The sequence below is a fragment of the Dendropsophus ebraccatus genome, chromosome 1 (assembly GCF_027789765.1).
Source record: "Dendropsophus ebraccatus isolate aDenEbr1 chromosome 1, aDenEbr1.pat, whole genome shotgun sequence".
NCBI lineage: Eukaryota > Metazoa > Chordata > Amphibia > Anura > Hylidae > Dendropsophus > Dendropsophus ebraccatus.
The window spans coordinates 24,766,845-24,790,260 of NC_091454.1; the positions used below are offsets into that span (position 1 = coordinate 24,766,845).

The window sequence follows — 23,416 nt, forward strand, 5'->3', positions numbered from 1 at the left end:
ATCAGGCAGCTGGCAGGGGCATGGGGGAATCTGAAAACAAGTAGGCACTTACCTACGTTGGGGGAAAATGCCTGTTCCGGCTGATGGAGAGGCTGCTCAGCCAATCAGTGACTGGAGCAGTGTCCCACCCCCGTCACTGTCTAGCTGAGTGCCCAGTCCATCAGCCAGGCTGTGATGTGTAGAGCCCGGAGGGGGTCCCGAGGCCTGTCCTGCTGCTCACCGCAAGCACGGGGAGAGGTAAGTTTGTACTTGTTATGAATTTACCCCCAGCCCCTGCAAGACTTTCCAAATCCTCATACTTCTCCTTTAACTTTTGAAGCACAGAAGGACCCGCCAGATTACCCAATGTATTGCGTGCTAGAATAGCCCACTATATGGTACAGAGTAAGAAATGAAACATATAATTAAAAGGGGTTAAAACTTTTCTACCCACAGGATAGGTGACAAGTATTTTATTGGTGGGCGTCTAACTGGAAACCTCACCAATCTTAGGCCCTTCATATACAAAGCTAATATAATCCCACCAAGCGTTCACTAAAATAGTTGGACATAGCAGTAACATAGTGACAGTCGCAGCCAGTAACAATGTGCAGGAAAAAACGGCACCCGCAGGCAGCATTTTGGAACTATACATTGTAACTATCCACAAACACAAGGAATCTATGACTGCAGGGTGAAAGTCTCCGCATGGTGCTCGATGGCTTTATAGCCAATACAATGGTCTTTGTTGCAGGTCATGTGTCAGCCATAGGTCTTACAGAGGTTGTCCCGTGAATAAAATTTATAGCATACCAATTTCATACGCCATAAACGTTGGGTGGACACATTGTCGGGATCTCTAGGAGTCCTGAGAACACAGATACCAGTTCCTAGGTCACTGGCCATTTAGGTCTCTGAGGGATAAGGAAATCGTTTAGCATGCTAAGCCAATTGCTTATGTCCCCAACAGTATAATGGAAAGTAACATAATATAGGAGTATAATTCTCCACTGGGAAGAGAAAAACGCTTACTATTATGGTTCTCAATCGCATAGCTACAGCTAAAGACTTGGAGAAGGAGAGGCTGCATGTACGCCATGGTATATGTCAGCATCCTGACTTATACGGATGATATACGCTGAAAATGTGATGTGAATTGGACCCGTATAACAGTCCCCGGCTGTAGACAATACACATAATAGCAATACATACCATATATTATTATGTCTGCATAGACGGACCTTTCTTTTCATGGCATAGACACAGGATACGAGACAGAACTTATCAGTAGACTCCTCAGAACAGACTGTCGGTACAAAGAACAATGGGCTCTCGGGTTAAGTGTACGGATCTAATACAGGAACCCCCCACTTCATAGGTGGCGGACAGATTCCAGGTCTCCTTGAGGCAAAACAATAGATGTACTGGCAGGTGTCTAGCACAGTCAGACAAAATCTTACAAGACGATCCCTGGTATAGCAATAAATGGCGATCATTGATGTGTTCTGCATGTTGCGGTTAGGGTATGTTCACACTTGGGTTTTATCCGATACATACAATATATAGGATTTGCCGTAAGTCCGTGCCAAGCCAAAACCAACACAATGTGAACTGGGACTGGTCCTTAGTTGGTGCTGGAAGTGGCGCTTCAGCAGAATCCCTCAAACACAAATGGGTTGTTCAACGCAGACAATCCCTTTAATAGTATTACTAGTTACAAAAATATAAAATAGATGCTTAAAGGGGTTGTTCCCTATAATCTTTCTTCTTTCAAATCAACTGGTGCAAGAAAGTGCCAGGGATATGTCATTTACTGCTATTCAAAAATCTCAAGTCTTCCAGTACTTATCAGCTGCTGTATGTCCTGCAAGAAGTGGTGTATTATTTCCAGTCTGACACAGTGCTCTCTGCTGCCACCTCTGTCCATGTCATAGCAGTAGCCAATCCCCACAGAAAACCTCTCCTGCTCTCAAAACTGGAATGAAACACCACTTCCTGCAGGACATACAGCAGCTGATAAGGAAAGTACTGGAAGACTAGAGAATTATTTTTAAATTACAAATCTTAGGCCCCGGTTGGTTTGAAAGAAAAAACATTTTGGTGAACAAGACCATTAAAGGGGTTATCCAGGAATAGAAAAAAAACTGTTACTTTCATGCAAAAACAGCACCACCCCTGTCCTCAGGTTGTGTGTGATATTACAATTCAGCTCCATTCACTTCAATAGAATTAAGCTGCAAAACCCCAATCTTGCAAATAATCTTGATTTAAAGGGGTTATCCAGCGCTACAAAAACATGGCCACTTTTCCCCCTCTCTTGTCTCCAGATTGGAAGGGGTTTCAAACTCCGTTCCATTGAAGTAAATGGAGCTTAATTGCAAACCACACCTGAACTGGAGACAAGAGAGGGGGAAAAGTGGCCATGTTTTTGTAGTGCTGGATAACCCCTTTAAAAAAAATATCCTACCGTTCTGTGTATTCAGCTCCAAGGCTAACCCATGCATATTTATAGCAACACTGGACAGGATCCCCCCCCCCCCCTCTCTTTTCTGAACCATCCTAAAAAGTGATGAACGGAAACACGTTGCACATGAATGAGCTATTCCTGAGATATTTGGCTCAGTAGCCCAGGGCTAGAGGTACGTCAACCATCTTTGACAGTGCGGGAATCTACTTGCAGGAGCATTGCCTGTGCAAGACATGCAAGTGACCCCAAAGGCTCAAACTATGTAACCTCTGTAAGAAATAAGACTTTATTAGGATGGTGAGGTCTGATGGGTTTCCCATGATCAGAACAATATGCGCGCAAGAATCCATTATAACACGGATGGACGATGGTACAATATAATATGGGGCCTCATATGCTTCCTGGCTGCATCTCAAAGTGATAACGTATCAATAGGATAAGCCATCAATAAATGATCAATGGGGTCTCGAAATGAGGGAAATATAGGGACACTGGGGGAGATTTATCAAACATGGTGTAAAGTGAAACTGGCTCAGTTGCCCCTAGCAACCAGATTCCACCTTTCATTCCTCACAGACTCTTTTGAAAATGAAAGATGGAATCTGATTGGTTGCTAGGGGCAACTGAGCCAGTTTAACTTTACACCATGTTTGATAAATCTCCCCCACAGTGCTTGAGTTCTTGCTTGCACAATGGGGTCCAGAGAGAGCAGTTGAGTGGTCTGAACACTTCAACCCTAAAGCCCCTATTACACAGGGCGATATTGATATTACATGCATCAGCAGCAAGCGGGCAAGAGCCGGGGGGAAGGGGGGTAATCGCTAGATCGTCCGGGAAGCCCATAGAAGATAGCAGCGGTCTGCTGCCTCCGCTCCTATTTCACGGAGCAATGGCAGCAAATCGTTGCTATCCTGGTCGTTTGTCTTTCAACATGTGGAAAGACAAACGACACCAACGATCAGCTGACATCGTTCTTGTCTTCTATTACACCAGACGATTATCGGCCGTAACGGCCTTAACTGATCAATACTTTTAATGAGACTGCAACATAGCGGAGAAATTAATTTTTAGGCTATGTTCCCACAGCATATCTTTTCGTAAATGTACGGCCGTTGTTGCAATCTGCAACAACGGCCGTACTTTGTACAAGAAGACATGCTGCCTTATCTTCTATGGGATCCCGTCCGGAGCGTATACACATAGTATACGCTCCGGCCGGGATCCCTAGCGGCCCTGCAAAGAACTGACATGTCAGTTTTCTGCGGCCGCTATTCAGTAAATAGTGTGCAGTCGGGAGTTCTGATGCAGGCACGCACGGATGTGCCGCATCAGAACTCTGCGGCAGGAAAGATGATCTTTTGAGAGACCGCCCGTTCTGTGACCTGGCCGGGTCACGGAACGGCCGGTCTCTTACGCTGTATGAACAAGGCCTTAAGGCGACAGTGTCCATTTTATTTGGGCAGTATCTTGACTTCCATCTTGGAGCATTGAACACATTCTCGACCTCAAACTACACAGCAAGGCTGGATCAATCCTAGAAAATGAAGAAAATGCACCTGCAACTTTTTTTTTTGGAACTTTTTAATTGATCCTACGAAAGTTCTTACTTCCTGGCAGCCGAGTTGGTCTCGTTGGCTCCTAAAGTCACCAGTAACTTGTCCATTCTGTTATACAGGAACGGTTTATGGTTTCAACTCCGTCAGAACATGGAAAAGATTACGGCATGATTCCATAAGAACATACATGACTACATCACACTAATCCTTCTGCAAACAAAAAAATTGGGCCACTGCCAATAGGTCACTAAATGCTACCTTTCTGGTTAACGGACCTGGTGACACAGATATGGCATTTACTTTATTCTGCTCTATTAGTTCTCAGATGACGCTTGTCCACTTCCACCACCCCCTGATGCTAAGATGGTTATTGACTTTGATAAGGGAAAGGAGCATGGAAGAACCCTGTAGTTTTCTAGTAGGCAGTGTAGCTTTATGATCCTCTCATAAGTGATGTCCTCCCATAGTTCACAGGAAGTCAGCAAATCCAGGACTGCTGACACATTTAAGGGATATTCCTGTCCTGTGCAGAGGAAGTGTCTGACCTCTGGGACCCTGTAGAGTTCCAGAATAGGCCAGACTTTTCCTGTTGCATGAAGCAGTGGATAAGTGCCCACTCCATGCATCATCTAAGGGAGCACCGAGGGCACCCAAGTGCTGTGCCATCTCCCCATTCTAAGTCCTCATTCTCAAGATTGCAGGGGTTCCCAGCAGTCAGACCTGGAGTGGAGATGTTCTCTCTCAAAAGAAATAAAAAAATAAAAATATATATATTTTTCTAGGTTCCTGGCTTCCTATGGAATAATTCAGCTCCTTTATGAGAAGAGAACCACTCTTCGAGAGCAGTGGTGTCAAACTGCGGCCCCCCCAGATGTTGCAAAACTACAATTCCCATCATGCCTGGACAGCCAAGGCTAACGCTTTAGCTGTCCAGGCGTGATGAGAATTGTAGTTTTCCACCGTCTGGCGGGCCGCAGTTTGACACCTCTGTTCTAAAGGATGGGTTAGACCTGTAGAGTCTTCCTTAACCTCTCTATTCCATCTTCTCACTTTGCCGTGAAAACTATCCCCTAGTCATCACTTTCATAGATCCACGTAAAGTAATATTTGCAGGGTGCATTAACAATAGGCAGCATTGTACACTCCCAAAGATTTCTATGTCTGTCTGGTCTCAGCTCCAGGAAGGGTGGTGGTAGTGTGTGTGTGTGTGTGGGGGGGTAGAGTTTAACTCTCCAAGTTCCTTATCCGTTATCAAGTGCATCATTACAGCCGTCCCCTTTCCTTCACCTTATATTCCGAAGAAGGATTTAAGGCATTTTCCATATTCAAATCCATCAAATGCCACGACGCACCCTGGAGCAATTAGTTCCAGGCCGCCATGGAATGGAGGATGCTCGAGTAACAATGCCTGAAGCTGATTATTTTTGTTATCGCGCAGCAGGCATCCACAAGATAATTTTTTTTTTCTCTCTCGGCATGTCTTATCACAAAGAAGACACAAGGTTGGGTGCCTGCAATATCTGGAGAGTCTTGCCGCTGTTGAGCGATTCCTAGACTGGAAAAATGGATACAGTGGAATCTGTTCTCGTTGTCAATTAACCGAGCCCCATTAGATGTGTGAACTGTGCGTGAACCTGCGCCTCGGGAAAATGCATATCTAAACCTATAGAGCAGATATCGACGGAAAGATTCTGGAATGGATGCAAAGCTCGGATGGCAATTTGTGACTCGAGGAAGTCGATAGCTAGCGAGGACTGGTTGCCCATTAGCCACTGTGCGGCATGTTGCCAAGAATAGCCTGCTTTGCTTTTTATTCATCTAAAGACAGTCTGTCATTGGAGGCTTCAGCGCATCTGTTCCCTGGAGAGAATCTCCCCCCCCCCCTACCTTCACAAGATACGAAGCTATAAATTGTAATCTTGAGCGGAGTAATAAAATAAAAAATACACCTACATGGTGCCAAAGTGCTACCAACACTGCCTCTGCCCAAAGTACGGACATTAATTAGGGTGGTCGCCCACATGGTGTACCTGTCATAGTGAAGCTTTTCCGATTAGGTAACCATGGCTACATCCATGCCGGGGCTAGATCCATGAGCCAACCAAATCAAAATAGGACTCGTGGACAGAACTCACCTGACATGGACGTATCCATGGTTACACAATCTTCTGACCGGAGTGACTGCACACCCATCAGGAAAAGCTTCATCATAATAAATATCCTTTAAACCGAAAGTACCATCAAGTACATCACATAGACCAATGCCAGTGCCACAGTCCTTTTTTTGTTTTTAACCACGGCCTGGTTCCCACGCACAACACCAGTCTATTCCTGGGCACTAGCCCGGCATGACGCACTGGAAGCAGACCCGCCCGCCCCCCAGTGTAACCAAACCCCTCTCCTCTGTGACAGTTCCATTGATTCTTGCTTTAGGATCCAGATTTGTCCCCACCATGGTACCTCTCGTATTAAAAAAATATTCTCAATAGGAATATAAATGGCATATGCAGGACATGTGATGTCTAAGAGCAGTTATTCCACCTTTTGCAACTATCTTGAGAATGTGGCCCTTCAACAGTTATTTGTCAGGAAAACCCCTTTAAATGGCATGTCTACGATATAATGATCCCTTTAAATGACATCACACCAAGTCATAGAAACTAGTAGTAGAAATAACAAATCAAAACTCCATCAATTTTCTGTCGGGAGTTTCCTTATACTGAAGGGTTACCAGTTTTGCAACCATCACTTTCTATTCTAATTTAGCTGGAGTTACAGCCTGTGCTCGTCCGCCGCGTAACTGGAAGAGATTTGGGCATCAGCCACATGTCACATTAGGAAACATCTTGTTCTGTTCTCTCACATAGACTGCAAGATATATTATCAATTAAGGTGTCCATATATAATCACCATGAGATAAGTGGTCCAATATATTTCAATATAGGAAGATTAGGCTTGTCAGGGATTATATACACAGGTATTCTCCTATCAAGGTTGAATGTTTGTACTGCTTTCTATGGGAAGGTTAGATAATAGAAATAGTCACTAGGAACCATGAAGTCCTACTTGCCCAATAATGGTTTTGACATCAGAAGACAAGCCAGTTCTGTACCAAGGGGTTATCCAATACTCTATCCACAGACACCTGGCATATGCGACCATCACTTTATTCAATTTTCATCTTAAAAAAAAAAAAAAAGTTGGGACCTCCATTCTAGTGATCATGTGGGGCTCAGTGGTGGCCAATTATACATCACCTATCCTGTATGTGTTCAACATAATCATTCCTACCATCAAAACATGGCCATGTTTTCTCACGACCCACAGGATAGGGGAAAAGTAGGAGATGACAGGGTATCCGACCCCTGAACCCCCCGACGATCTCCATATCGAACCCCCGTCGGCTCTGTTATGAATAGAGCCCCCGGGTTGGCACGCGACCAGCGGCTCTAGTCAGTCCTATCGAGCAACAGAAAGAGCTCTCCCGGCGTACTCTGCTCTTTCGGATGCATAGGAATGAATAAAGCCGTGGCTTGCGTGCTGATCCGGGGGCTCTACTTATAACAGAGCCGGTGGGGTCCGATATGGAGATCGCCGGGGATGTTAAGGGGTCGGACACCCCCGCAATCTCCTACTTTTCCCCTATCCTGTGGATAGGGGAAAAGTAAATTTTTCCCAGAATAACCCTTTAAGGCTACCAGGAAAACATGGATACAACCATAGGCTGTTACCATGTTTTCCAGAACTCCCTAGGGCGGCATCCAACTTCTCCAAAGGCCAGGAGGTCCGTCATTTATTAACCAGAGCAGAGAGTGGCTTCAAATAGCTGCCACATTTATACATTACACAGACAGCACTCGGATTTCAACAGGCACCGTGTAATGCTTCATTTCGCCTGCGGAGGAGCTGCAGGATTTTAGGACTACAGAATTCTTTTTTTTTTCTTTTTGACTGCCATTCTAAAAGGGAATTAGAGAAAGCACACAATGACTTTTCTCCAGTGAAGAATTTCCGAAGTTCCTACGATCATAAGCTCTTTCAACATGTGGTCGAAAGAAATCACTGACCCAAAATAAGAAGCAGAACAGGAGGCTGCGCTTTCCTTAGCAGCTCAACAGCTCCTGGTTTATCTCGGTAGATTTAATACTTGTTCCACTTTACTGAAACATGGAAGATTAGGATAGATCTCAGCCCACACACAGCATTCTTCATATGGAGCCGGTAAAAGGCAAAGAGTAAGAAAAGAAGAAAAAAACACCCTTCTTAGTCAGCTCCAACCTTAATGCTACTCTATGGTATCCATACGGTATCCATCACATCTCCTGCCGGTCACTGGTCATTGCCCCAGCATGATGGTGGTTCCCCACAGCCGAATAATGAAAGATATTCCCCTGTCGCAATTTCCACAAATCACCACTTTCCGAGCTCATGCCCAAGGGATGCTGAGGTAATGACAAGCTCCTCTAGCCGCATCTGCTTTGTGTTCCTCTTACTAGAATATGTCTTCACCTACCGCGCTCTACTCAAAATAATTGAAAAAAATTGGGGAATTTTTTTCTTTTCCTAAACGCAACAGCGGGCATACTTCACCTGTCACATTCAGTTCCATATTTTGGAATGACACTACTATTAATAACAGACATCCCCATCACAATCTGAACACAAGCTAAATGTTACCTAATGCAATAAAACCACCACAATTTTTTTTTTTTTTTTTAATTCTAAGAAGATCAATGATAGATGACAAACTCAACCAGGGAACATTAACATTATTTCTGCTATTTCAAAGATGAAAGAAATTACCCTCAACAACCAAAAATTACACAAAAAGCTATATATATATTATATATATGTATATATATATATATATATATATATTATATATATATATATATATATATATATATATATATATACACACATATACTAGATGGACCCAGTGGTCTTTTTCTGCTGACAATCTTCTATGATATATATATATATATATATATATATATATATATATATATTTAGATTTTATTTTCTTTTATTTTTTTATTTATTTAAAAATTTTATATCGTCTAGGTTCTTAGACCACAATGACTTCATATATCTCACTAGACTTTGAGATTTTGGCTTCCGCCTGGTAAGTCTATGGGGAACCTTGCAATTGTAAATGTGGTGTTTACCAGCATCTGCTGATCTCTCAGGATACCTGGAAAGATTATAACGTGTTCCCCTTGGGACAACGTCTGGAAGACAGGCTGTCAACGATGAACACTAGTCGGAATTAGTTGTATCCCGCTGTGAGCCAGAGACAGGTGATGACCCCCCTCCCCCAAACGCTGAGCTGTTTAGACATAAACACAGTCATGGTGAATGTAAAAGACATAATAAAAAATTTAAAAAAGCATCAAATGAGGGAGAAAAGCCCAAACATACAGTAAACCAAATATACAGGTTATCTAACCACAGGAGGGCAAACAAGAGACCTGCACCATATACACAACCGCTGCATTATACGCCGATTTATCAGGGTAAACTTTTCACATTTTAAAGCTGGAATTTACGAGACTCACACAATGAGGATTGGAATTCTGTAGCCTAAACTAAGATAAGCAACCCTGAGGCCTCCCATCATAAACCAGCTATGTCACACGAGAGGTGACTGGTGGAGGCAACCAAGCAGTGTCAAAAATCCAAAAATCTATGGCAAAATTCAAAAGCTGAAAAAAAGGTTAAAAAAAAAAAAATCAAACGTCAACAAAAAAAAACTCAGCATTTTTGTAGCTCATCAAAGTTGCGATGCTGCAGTGATCTTTGATTATGTGATCCATGATGCGACCAAAACTACAACGCTGTAGAAAAAAAATCCTCTAGTCAATTTTTATATATACCTCATCGTATTAAGGCCCCGTTCCCACTGAGCAAAACTAGCGGAATTCTGCGGACAAGCCGTTAGCCTCCCGCTCATAATGGGAGTCTATGGGAGGCGCGCGCTCCTGCTCTCCCCGCGCTGAAGAATGAACATGTTCATTCTTCAGCGCAGATAGAGCATGAGCGCGCGCCTCCCATAGACTCCCATTATGAGCGGGAGGCTAACGGCTTGTCCGCAGAATTCCGCTAGTTTTGCTCAGTGGGAACGGGGCCTAAAAGGCTACTACTGGGCCATTCCATTCAAACTGAACCTTTCGTAACACCTAGTTAAACCTAGTAAAACTGCAATTTAAACACTAAAGTTATAAATATACATTAAGAGCCTTAATGTATATTTATAACTTTTGTGGTTGAATTGCTTTTTTTTTTTTTAATTAGCTGTTAATAAAAAAAAGTTTAACTAGGTGTTACGAAAGGTTCAGTTTGGATGGAATGGCCCTACTGTACAAGTTGCTCCCATCCTACATTGGACTGGAATGGTCTCTTGTCTGAATTTACAATTATTTAATAGCAATCTTGTGGGAAGACAGGGTCCGATATCTAATACCGGTTCTGACCTACGGCCACCTTCAGCAGATGGGCCGCAAATTATGTTCACCGGCTGCTCAATCAGATATAAAGGCAATGAAATCTAGATTAACATTTACAATCTCATTAGAGGTGACAGGATCGAGCAGCGAAGAGCTAGAATTTTAGGGACCAGCACAATGTGATCGCCGAGGGTTAATGAAGAGGAGGAGCTGTTCTCACGAGCAACATTTCTGGGAGAGACAACCAATATGGCCACAGTCATAGCTTTACCAGAGCTGGCTATAGTCTGCTGAATGTTCTTCTGCTGAAAGCTATCACAACCAGCTAATCCATACACATGCACTCTCGGTTGAGCATGCATAAAAGCCACTTCTCTGGTGGAGGCTTATCTCCCTGAGAACCGAAGGATCAAGCAGTTGAAATCCAATGTGCCCCATCCTTCTGTACTCAGATATAGTCAAGAGACTCCCTCATACAGATTAGATCAGACCTGGGCATTGTCCGGCCCACCAGCCACATCTGGCCCATGTCAGAGCCTCTGTGCTGCTAAATCCATGATACTGCAGCATATATATTAGTCTGGCCCTCGAAAACCAACTTATGTGTATGGCCAGTTAAAGGGGTTCTCTAGCGAACAGAGGAGGTCTTAGAGGGCATTCACACATTCCGTAACTATGGTCCATGCATGGACGACAAGCTACGGAATAGAGTATGAAGCACCCGGAAACATCATTCATTATGGGCCTTAGCACATCGTCCATGCACGGACCTAATTACGGAGAATGGGTGCCGGTCACGGTCAATGTGTGCAGTTAAAACCATGCCAGTACCCAATAACCAACCACCATTTGCCATTGTGTTTGGGTGAGGTTTTAATAGTTTTGAACCCAATGATGGTGACAAGCACCTCTCCCCTTGTTTAAGGAGGTATACCACAAATAGAGGGAGGAAGGAAGGGGGGTAGTGTTTGGGAGCAGAGCAGGAAAAAGAAAACTTTTCTATTCTCCGGACAACCCCTTGAACTCATTAGGTCAACCATGTCTTATTGCTGCAAAAGAAAAAGAAAAAAAAAAATCACTGCTTTAAAAACTACCACCTGATCTAGACAACAGCAAATCATTTTTGATAACGGGAATAATTGATGGCTCACACACAGTAAAATTAAAAATTTTAGCCTATTTTTTGGCTAAGTCGGGCGAAAATGTTCATAAATTTTACGCACAGGAAGGATGCACAAAAAGTCGCACAATTTTTCAGAATAAAAATTCCAACTTTTTACCGGACTGCGCTAGGCACAGAGCTTGGTGCATCAGCCCTTTAGGGGCGTATTACACGGGATGATTATCGTAAAAAAAATAAATAAATAAATAAAATTTGTTAGATCGTTCAGATTTAAACGATAATAGTTTTGTGTAATAGCAGTCAACGATTAAACGACCAATGAGAAATCCTTGATCGTTAGATAGAATGTGGACCGATTTTAATCGCTGATCATTCATAAATCGTTCGAACATCGCTCGGTGTCATAACACGTCGTTCGGTTGTTCTCTGGTCTATCAGCCAGGAAAGGTCGAGCGCAAGAACAATCATCATCCTGTGTAGTAGGGTGAACGATTTAAGATCGTTTGTCGTCACGGTCGTTTAAGATCATTTATCGTTAACTGACGAAAAATCGTCCTATGTGATACCACCCTGAGGGTGGTATTACATGAAAGGATTTTTCTGCAATTTACGATAAATGATCTCAATCTTAAATTGTTCACCGCCGACCGTTTCATGTAATACCACCCTAAGCATGGTATCACATAGGACGATTTTTCACCAATTAACGACAAACGATCTTAAATCGCTCACTCTATTACACAGGACGATGATCGTTACTTACGGTCATTCTTGCACTCGTCCTTTCCTGGCTGATAGACCCCAAACGTTGTTGTAATGATTAATAGTCGTTTAATCGTTGCCTGTTATTACACAAAACGATTATCGTTTTAATCCAAACAATCTAACGATTTTTCAAACAATCGTCCTGTGTAAGGCTACATTCACACATCCGTAGTGCAGCCCGTGACTGCACAATATGAATGTGCATCTGTATAGCTTCTACACTGCTTTGAGGCTTCATTAGCTTAGCGATCCGGGCCGCAAAATGCGGTCCGCCTTACAGCATGTCTTTTTTTTTTTTTTTGAGGCACGGATCGCGGCCCCGTACACACGTACGGACGTGTGAATGGGGCCATTGAATACCATAGGTTCTATGTTCTGTGTGAATATAGCCTAATATGGCCCTAAGAAACCAGTGGTAACGCCCAGTTGTCAGTTTATTCATACTTTTCCAGGAGGAATAACAGAGGGAGGACAATGCAGTTTTTTTTTTTTTCCGCTATATAAAATATACGGCGGTGCTGAATGGTCGCATTACCTATAATTCCTGGGACATGTAAACAACCGAGCCAAGACTTACTCCAAGTAAAAGAAGACTCCTACAGCTGCACATTCCATGTATAATGCACACGTGCTCCGGGCAGCTCATGACTGCTGCACAATCCGCTCCGTTCAGCCCGTATAAAGTCTCGCTCTCCCTAAATAACTCACCTTGTGCTTCCCATCTGGTGACGGAGATATCCGCACAGACAATGCGCCGATCCTTCGCTCTCCCACAAGAAACCCGGGCCTGCTCTTCTATTCTTCTTCATAATAGCCTCAGCAAATGGCTTACAAAGCTGGAAAAATTGTTAGTCACGTCACCGCTGGACCAGCAATGCTTTGCAGTAAAAGGATTTAAATGTCATAATTGCCTCTGGGATGCAAAAGCATTAGATTTCATAGAGAGCGCTTCTAAACAGCGGCGGCGTCTCGCAAGGTCTGTGCCGAGCGCCGCTGTCACCGCCGCACACTGTCGCTTTTGACTGAGACACAAATTATCATCCTTTATTTAAACAGAGCAAATACATTCGGCGGAGTCGTACATTGAAGAACAATACACGGGAGACGGAGACAAAGAAGTTTATGGAGAATTCAGGCAAGAGAGTGCTGGCTGGGATTGTGACAAGCCACAAATGCGGCATACCCAAAAACGACATGGGGGAGGGGGGGTACTTCTTAATTAGTAATGACAGACGGATATATTTCCATCGCTTGTAGTAACATATATACAGGTCGGACTTTATATTTAGAGAGGTTTAGGAATAGAAGTATAAAAAAAAAATCTGAGATATTAGTATATATAATTCCAGAACATCAGTAAAGACCATTTCGAGAGGACTGGCTAAGCACCTTAAATGTATGGCGATCTCCTGATACTTTCCTAGCAGATAATATCAGAGAGAAGGATCAGGCATTTTGGATTTGAACTGCCCAATCCTTTACCAGGTATCTTGGCATCAGCTGTGAATACTCAGCTAAGTATGAGGGAAGGTTTAGTGTTAGAGTTTTAAAGGGACACTCCAGGTAAAATCCATAAATTGTTATGTTTAGGGTGGAGCATGACACAAGGATTTAAAGGGGTGGTCCTGCGAGCAAAAGACAGATAAAGCTTTCAAGGTTGAAATTTTTTTTCCCCACCTTGTTTCGGAGACACGGGGGAGGGGGCAAGGCTTATGGTGCGTTTACACGAAGCGATAATTGGCCCGATCGTACGATTAACGATGTCGGAGTAACGATTTTTTTTTCATAACGATCAGCGTTTAGACGGTACGATATATCGTACGGAAAAATCGTTTTGCGATCGCGCGCCCGCAGCCCGGCCCCCCGCTCGCAGCCCGGCCTCGCGCTCATCCGCAGCCCCCTGCGCCGGCTCGATCGCTGCCCCCGCCGCTCTCATCGCCGCCCCCGCCGCTCATTGCCGCCGCCCGCTGCCGCTCCGGTCGCCCCCCCCCGCCGCCGCTCCGATCGCCACCCCCCCGCCGCCGTCGCCGCTCCGATCGCCCCCGCCGGCCCACGGTCATACGTTACCTGCTCCGCGCAGCAGGCCTTCAGCCATCCCCGGCTCCGCTCTTCAGTGCACTGATTGGCTGAAGAGGGGAGCCGGGAATTTCAAACGGCTCCTCTACAGCCAATCAGTGCTCCTCTTCAGCACTGATTGGCTGAAGAGGAGCCGTTTGGCTGAAGAGGGGAGGCGGGAATTTCAAACGGCTCCTCTTCAGCCAATCAATGCAAGGCAGCACTGATTGGCTGAAGAGGGGAGCCGGGAATTTCAAACGGCTCCTCTTCAGCCAATCAATGCAAGGCAGCACTGATTGGCTGAAGAGGGGAGGCGGGAATTTCAATCAGTGCTGCCTTGCATTGATTGGCTGAAGAGGAGCCGTTTGAAATTCCCGGCTCCCCTCTTCAGCCAATCAGTGCTGCCTTGCATTGATTGGCTGAAGAGGAGCCGTTTGAAATTCCCGGCTCCCCTCTTCAGCCAATCAGTGCTGCCTTGCATTGATTGGCTGAAGAGGAGCCGTTTGAAATTCCCGGCTCCCCTCTTCAGCCAATCAGTGCTGCCTTGCATTGATTGGCTGAAGAGGAGCCGTTTGAAATTCCCGACTCCCCTCTTCAGCCAATCAGTGCACTGAAGAGCGGAGTCGGGGATGGCTGAAGACCTGCTGCGCGGAGCAGGTAACGTATGACCGTGGGCCGGCGGGGTTGATCGGGGGGCAACGGCGGGGGGGTGGCGACCGGAGTGGCGGCGGCGGGTGGCGATCAGAGCTGCGGGGGTATCGATCGGAGCGGCGGGTGGCGATCAGAGCGGCGGGGGTAGTGATTGGAGCGGAGGGGGGGCGACCAGAGCGGCGGCGGCGATGAGAGCGGCGGGGGTAGCAATCGGAGCGGCGGGTGGCGATCAGAGCGGAGGGGGTAGCGATCGGAGCGGCGCGGGGGGGGGGGGGGGGGTGGGGGGGGTGGGCGACCGGAGCGGCGGCAGCGATGAGAGCGGCGGGGGTGGCGCTCGAGCCGGCGCAGGGGGCTGTGGATGAGCGGGGGGCCGGGCTGCAAACGGGCAGCGGGCGGGGCTGCGGGCGGCCGGACTATCGCGCGACGACTGTTTACACGGAACGATCGGCGAATTTTTTGCGAACGACGATTTGATGACATGTTGAAAGATCAAAACGGACGTTTGCTCGTTCGTCGTTTGATCGTTCGCTGCGTTTACACGTACGATTATCGTTCGATTTTGATCGTTATCGCGCAAATTCGCCCGATAATCGTTACGTGTAAACGCACCATTAGTCACAACCATTGTGTGTGGGCGAAACACGCAATGTCCAATAGCTGCATAGTGTCTCCGCAATATATACAGTATTTACACCTGCACACGATGATCACGACAAGCCCAGCCCGCCCCACATCTCGGCGAGCGGAAGGCTTCAGCTGTCTTCGCAGGACAATCCCTTTAAAGGATACATAGCTTGTTAGTTTTTCTTGGAGTCTTCCTTAAGGGTGTGTTCACACATACAGGATCTGCAGCAGATTTGATGCTGTGTTCAGTTATTTAGAGGAGATCTGCTGCGGATTCGCAGCAGAAAATCCGCTGCAGGTCCTGTACGTGACGTGTGAACGCACCCTTAAAAGGTGTTATCCTGGCTTAGAAAAACATAGCCGCTTTCTACCATAAACAGCGCCTCTCCTGTCCTCAGTTTAGGTGTGCCCTTCAAGTTCCATTGAAGTGAATGGAGCTGTATTTTTTTTTTTTTTAATCCCTGATAACCCCTATAACAAGCTTTACATAGGATCAGGTCAGGGACTAAATATTCAAATATTTTTCTCCATTAAAGGGGGGTTCCTTTTTATCGATATTGACAAGAATGTTATCCGTCATGGACTTTCCATACCACATCCTGTGACTAGTGTCGGCCATTGAGAGGTGGATGCCCCACTTACGGCCAATTTTGTTTAATTGTATAAACCCAACTGTTCGTGGTCAGAGCTGCGGGGGTATCGATCGGAGCGGCGGGTGGCGATCAGAGCGGCGGGGGTAGTGATTGGAGCGGAGGGGGGGCGACCAGAGCGGCGGCGGCGATGAGAGCGGCGGGGGTAGCAATCGGAGCGGCGGGTGGCGATCAGAGCGGAGGGGGTAGCGATCGGAGCGGCGCGGGGGGGGGGGGGTGGGGGGGGTGGGCGACCGGAGCGGCGGCAGCGATGAGAGCGGCGGGGGTGGCGCTCGAGCCGGCGCAGGGGGCTGTGGATGAGCGGGGGGCCGGGCTGCAAACGGGCAGCGGGCGGGGCTGCGGGCGGCCGGACTATCGCGCGACGACTGTTTACACGGAACGATCGGCGAATTTTTTGCGAACGACGATTTGATGACATGTTGAAAGATCAAAACGGACGTTTGCTCGTTCGTCGTTTGATCGTTCGCTGCGTTTACACGTACGATTATCGTTCGATTTTGATCGTTATCGCGCAAATTCGCCCGATAATCGTTACGTGTAAACGCACCATTAGTCACAACCATTGTGTGTGGGCGAAACACGCAATGTCCAATAGCTGCATAGTGTCTCCGCAATATATACAGTATTTACACCTGCACACGATGATCACGACAAGCCCAGCCCGCCCCACATCTCGGCGAGCGGAAGGCTTCAGCTGTCTTCGCAGGACAATCCCTTTAAAGGATACATAGCTTGTTAGTTTTTCTTGGAGTTTTTCTTGGAGTCTTCCTTAAGGGTGTGTTCACACATACAGGATCTGCAGCAGATTTGATGCTGTGTTCAGTTATTTAGAGGAGATCTGCTGCGGATCCGCAGCAGAAAATCCGCTGCAGATCCTGTACGTGACGTGTGAACGCACCCTTAAAAGGTGTTATCCTGGCTTAGAAAAACATAGCCGCTTTCTACCATAAACAGCGCCTCTCCTGTCCTCAGTTTAGGTGTGCCCTTCAAGTTCCATTGAAGTGAATGGAGCTGTATTTTTTTTTTTTTTAATCCCTGATAACCCCTATAACAAGCTTTACATAGGATGACAGGTCAGGGACTAAATATTCAAATATTTTTCTCCATTAAAGGGGGGTTCCTTTTTATCGATATTGACAAGAATGTTATCCGTCATGGACTTTCCATACCACATCCTGTGACTAGTGTCGGCCATTGAGAGGTGGATGCCCCACTTACGGCCAATTTTGTTTAATTGTATAAACCCAACTGTTCGTGGTTTGGAGGCACATGTTCAATTTCTCTGCAGCACCCCTACAGGAAAAATGAAGTATTACACTTTTGCCTAGTTAAAAAAAAAAAAACTGCTGATGCCTCTGGTGCTGCTCATGAGGGGAAATCGAAAAATGTACCTCTCTACCTTTGCCTGTCAGCTACAGACATTTGATCAGTGGTGACATCTACAGAAGCAGTCAAGCACCATAAAGCTTCACCAATGGTTAGAGATGTGGTGTAAGTAAAAAGTACAGCTACTTTCTTGCAAAAACAGCGCCATGTCTGTCCTTAGGTTGTGTGTATTACAATTCCCCTCCATTCACTTCAACAGACCTGAACTGCAAATCCACAAACTGAGGGCAAGAGGGACGCTGTTTCTGGAATATGGTACATTATAAATGTGTAATCCTAAGAATTGGGTGCCCTGGTCCCTCATTACTGATGAACAGTAGGCTGCATGTGCAAGGTCTCTCTAGGACTTCGAGTTGTGAGACATGACGATCGCAATGTTGCACTTTGATATCACAAGTATAGACTGTGAATTTGATTGCGGCGAGGCTAATGATGACATAGTTGCTAAAATATTTTTAAAAAAAATAATATTTTAAGCTGCTGGATTTTAGGTTGCAGGTCACACAAGGTTCTGGGAGTATAGGCCTCAGCATGAGTCACTAGCTACATGCCTACTTTATTATTATTATTATTATTATTATTATTATTATTATTATTATTATTATAAGGGTCTTATCACACAGGACACTAGGCCAAAGAACAACAAAATGCTCGGGAAAAAAAAAAAAAAAGAAATCATTGTCTATCGGTCATACATCTCCCTATATGATACGACACGTGCAGCAATCCGGGATCTTCCGCGCAGCTCTGGCTACACGATTACCGAGCAGAGTAATAGGCTCTGTGAACGAGCGTCGATATAGCGGCTCAGCTCATGTAATAGGCTCTGTGAACAAGCGTCAATTAAGCGGCTCAGGTCATGTATAAGCTCTGTGAACGAGCGTCGATTTAGTGGCTCAGGCCATGTAATAGTCTCTGTAAACGAGCGTCGATTTAGCGGCTCAGGTCATGAAATAGGCTCTGTAAAGGGGCGTTAATCTAGCGGCTCATGCCATGTAATAGGCTCTGTAAACAAGAGTGGATCTAGGGGCTCAGGCCATGTGATAGGCTCTGTAAAGAAGCGGTGATCTAGCGGGTCAGGCCATGTAATAGGCTCTGTAAACAAGCACTGGTCTAGCGGCTCAAGCCATGTTATAGGTCTTATAAAGGAGTGCCGATCTAAAGTCCCAGGCCATATAATAGGCTCTGTAAACTAGCATCAATCAAGCAGTTCAGGCCATGTAATAGGCTCCGTAGGAGCGTTGGTCTAGCTGCTTGAGCCATATATTAGGCTCTCTAAGGGTGCGTTTACACAGAAAGATTTATCTGACAGATTTTGGAAGCCAAAGCCAGGAATGGATTTGAAAAGAGGAGAAATCACAGTCTTTCTTTTATGACCTGATCCCTGTTTATAGTCTGTTCCTGGTTTTGGCTTCAAAGATCTGTCAGATAAATCTGTCTGTGTAAACGCACCATAATGGTGCGTTTACACAGACAGATTTATCTAACAGATCTCTGAAGCCAAAAGCAGGAACAGACTATAAACAGGGATCAGGTCACAAAGGTAAGACTGGGATCTATCCTCTTTTCAAATCCATTCCTGGCTTTGGCTTCCAAAATCTGTCAGATAAATCTTTCTGTGTAAACGCACCCTAAGGGTCCATTTACACAGAAAGATTATCTGACAGATTATCTGCCAAAGATTTGAAGCCAAAGACGGAAATGGATTTAAAAAGAGGAGAAATCTCAGGCTTTCCTTTATGACCTGATCTCTGTTTATAGTCTGTTTCTGGCTTTGGCTTTAAACCTTTGGCAGATAATCTCTGTGTAAATGGACCCTTAATGAGTGTCAATCTTGTGTCTCAGCCCATATAATAGGCTCTGTAAAACGCCTCAATCTATCTGTTTAGTCCATCTAATATGCTCTGTAAACGAGCATCGATCTAGCTGCCTGCCATGTAATAGGCTCTGTAAGGAAGAGTTGATCAAGCGGCTCAAGCCATCTAATAAGCTCTGTAAAGAAGCGCGATCTAGTGGCTCAGGCCATATGATAGGCTCTGTAAATGAGCGTCAATCTAGCGGCTCAAGCCATATAATAGGCTCTGTAAACAAGCATTGGTCTTGCGGCTCAAGCCATATAATAGGCCTTATAAAGGAGTGCCGATCTAAAGACCCAGGCCATATAATAGGCTCTGTAAACTAGCATCAATCAAGCAGTTCAGGCCATGTAACAGGCTCCGTAAAAAGAGTATTGGTCTAGCAACTGGAGCCATATATTAGGCTCTCTAGATGAGTGTTAATCTTGTGTCTCGGCCCATATAATAGGCTCTGTAAAATGCCTCAATCTATCGGTTTAGTCCATCTAATATGCTCTGTAAAGGAGCATCAATCTAGCGGCTCAGACCAAGTAATAGGCTCTGAGAATCAATTGTCAATCTAGAGGTTCTGTCAAGGTTATAGGCCCTGTAAACGATTGTCGATCTAGCGGTTCAGGCCATGTGATAGGCTCTGTAAACGAGCATTGGTCTAGTGGCTCGGGCCTAGTAATGGCTCTGTGCACCAATTGTCGATCTTGCGGTTCAGGCCATATAAAAGGCTCTGTAAACAAGCGTAGATCTAGCGGCTCGGGCCATCTAATAGGGCCCTTAATAAGTAATGGGTGTTGCATGGCTAAATTGCAGTGACTCTCAGCCAAACTGCATCCTAAAATAGTCACATAATTCCAAGTCGCAGACAAGATGATATTTCTTAGTCAGCGACTAGATGCTGCACAACCAACATCACTGTGTGGCCCTATACGTCCACTTATATGGAAATCAGTATTATTATTATTAAGATATTTGTGTTTTTACTGGGCATGAATATTATGTGATAAACATAACCTATAGAGATAATTTCATATCGGACCACATCGCCAGGCATAGTCATAGCCAAAGGGTCTTTGAGCCCCCTTAGGCACAAGGCCCCATAGGTACTGCACAGCCCATTAGGATCAGGAGAAATCACCAAGTCAAGAAAATCTTTAACCCATCTATCAACCATCAAATATTACGTAGATGACATAGTGATGTATAAGGGGGGTATACTGGTATTTTAAATGAGTAGGAATTTTGACAGCCAGAACTACATGAGTAAATACTGTACAAGTAGGGGCCCAGCAGAGTGTCACTAATACTTCTTCTCAGAGACGACCCCTCAGGGCAGGTTTTCCTTATATTACAAAACCTTTTCAAATGGGTGAATAAAATTTGCAAGTCTATCACTCTCTAATCCCTGCTTTACTCTGTAATGAATTGCACTGCGCATAGATTACATCTGGGGGGCTCCATACTATAGGGCTTAGGGGCCATTTACAACTCTCCAGGAGCCAGCTGGAACCTTTGACTAACAACAGTCCGAAAAGTTCGGTCCCAATGGTGTGTGTGAGTAGAAGATAGGGGCCAACCATAAGACCTACCTGGTTGTTATTGTGCCAAGCAAGTAAATCTCGATGGATTTCCAATATAGAGGGGAGTCGATATCAACTGATAACAATGGGGGTGGTACCAAACAAAATTGGGTCTCCTTTCTCAGGTCCCCCCATGTGTTTCTATGGTACATATGCCCCAGCCCCAACACTTTCCTTAGCATTCTGGCTTAAAGGGGTTATGCAGTGCTACAAAAACATGGCCACTTTCTTCCACAGACAGCAGCACTCTTGTCTCCAGCTTGGGCGGGCTTTTGCTGCTCAGTTCCATTGAAGTGAATGGAGCTTAATTGCAAACTGCCCCTGAACTGGAAACATGAGTCGTGTTGTCTCTGAAAGAAAGTGGCCATGTTTTTGTAGCACTGGATAACCCCTTTAATGGATGGATTCCCCATAGCAACCAAATAGGCCTCATTGACTATAAATTTCCATCAGTGCTATGATGGTAGCGTAAAAGATCATGCTGGATTTCAAGGGGCAGTGTATGTCTCTAAATCGTCCACTTTTTTGAAGTTTTAACATTCAACCGCCTACGTCAGTAACAAACGTTGGGGGACAACCACATAGGCCATTCACTACAGTGTCCATAGAGACCATGACTCAACTTTCTACAACCCCAGAATGGCACAACATCCATTTTCTTCCATCTACTGCAGTAGCGACTACTAGTCCTCCGACACCACTTGTCATAGCAACACAAAGCATCATATAAGACCTAACCCGTCCTATCCTCCTATCATTGATGCCTCCATTACAACCACTAGGCTCCAAAACTGCTGACAAATAAGCAGTCAATACCCAGCTTAAAGGGGATTCCCAACATTGACAGGGGTCTTAGGATATATGCTCTAAGCGTTTGCATTAGGAACACCCCTTTAAGTGACTCTTTACTATAATTCTTGCATTCTACTTATGAATAAAAGAAGATCAAGATGAGATATGCATGTACTCTTTCAGACATTTCAGAATTAATATGGTTACCTACATGGGTGGGTGACAACCGGCAGTCATCATAACGTCCAAAAATCACCATCATCACCCTATGTCTTACAGATACACCTTGTATAAGTACATACACCTGTATCGCACGTTCTACTAATCTTGGTGTCTATTAATAACTAGGTGACAACCGCAAGGGTGTTATCATGGTCTATAGTGGTTGTCACCTGGGAACTCAGTTCTTTACGGGAATTATAATATTTAGGTTTTAGTATTATAATACTAGACTAGATCACCTATAGCAATAATACAGACAATAAAGACTATTTGGACTATGGGATCCAGGAGAACACCAGCAATTGACACAAAATATAATAGTATACCCGCTACTAGTACCCCGATAAGTCACCCTGTACATAGAGAGGACCCCAGATGAAGGTCAGACCCCCACCGGAGATGACGGTATCCATGATTTGTCAGGAATACTGTTAATTCCAATGGAGAATAGAGGGGGCACCTTTATTGCCGTACCATTCATTTATGTCTGCAGCTCTGGGGAAGCCCCTCATACCCATAACACAGGGGGCATAGACGGTAGTGGTCATACTGGCAGGGGGGACCACTACGGCCGATGTCATGGCAATGAGCCCCTCACCCGAAACTTCCCGGCCCTGGGCTGACAGCTTCCATACATGATCCGGCAGTCGTCAGGCCTTGGCTCCAGGGATCAGCTCCTGGCTCCAGCCTGCAGCCACAACTTTATCCCCAGGATGTGGCCTAAGTGCCCCTCACCTGGCCAGTCTCATCAGGGCACAGACAGGAGGTGGCACACGTGGAGGCATGGCAGGCTGTACCATCCACACATGCCCCTCCATAGAGCAGGGTTACATCCATATACAATGTATCAGATCTGCTGCACTGCTATATATAGCCACACACTGTAAACATATCCACCCTGCCAGCCAGCCTGCCCCCCATCCCTGCCCTCCCTGCCAGCTTACCTGCACCGGCCATGGCTGGGGATCTCCCGGGCCCGGTCCCTGATCCCTTCCCTGTGCAGGGAGAAGCTTCTCAGGCTGCAAGGGGGAATCCAGCCCTGCAACCCAGCTCCAGAGAGGGAGGGAAGGGGGAGGAGGAGGAGGAGAGGAGGGGGAGGTTAGCAAACCCTTCACAAAGGCTGATTCACATTAACCCACAGTGTGCTGGAGAGCTGGGAGTCCACCCTGCTGCTGCTACTACTACTGCTTCATGGAGGGCTCAGCACACTCTGCCTGCCACCCAGTGCCCATCTACCTGTGCCAACCTTAGCTACAGTCCTACCCCTGTATGA

At 45.6% G+C, this 23,416-nt stretch overlaps 1 protein-coding gene across 1 annotated transcript in view; it reads right to left on the minus strand.

Moving 5' to 3' along the window:
• The window catches only part of NDST1 (N-deacetylase and N-sulfotransferase 1), a 65,283-nt gene extending 42,086 nt beyond the window's left edge, over positions 1-23,197 (minus strand). Inside the window, exon 1 of the mRNA XM_069969112.1 lies at positions 23,088-23,197. The gene's annotated coding sequence lies outside the window, so the exon portion shown is untranslated. The remainder of the gene's footprint in view (positions 1-23,087) is intronic.
• Between the last annotated feature and the right edge of the window lie 219 nt (positions 23,198-23,416).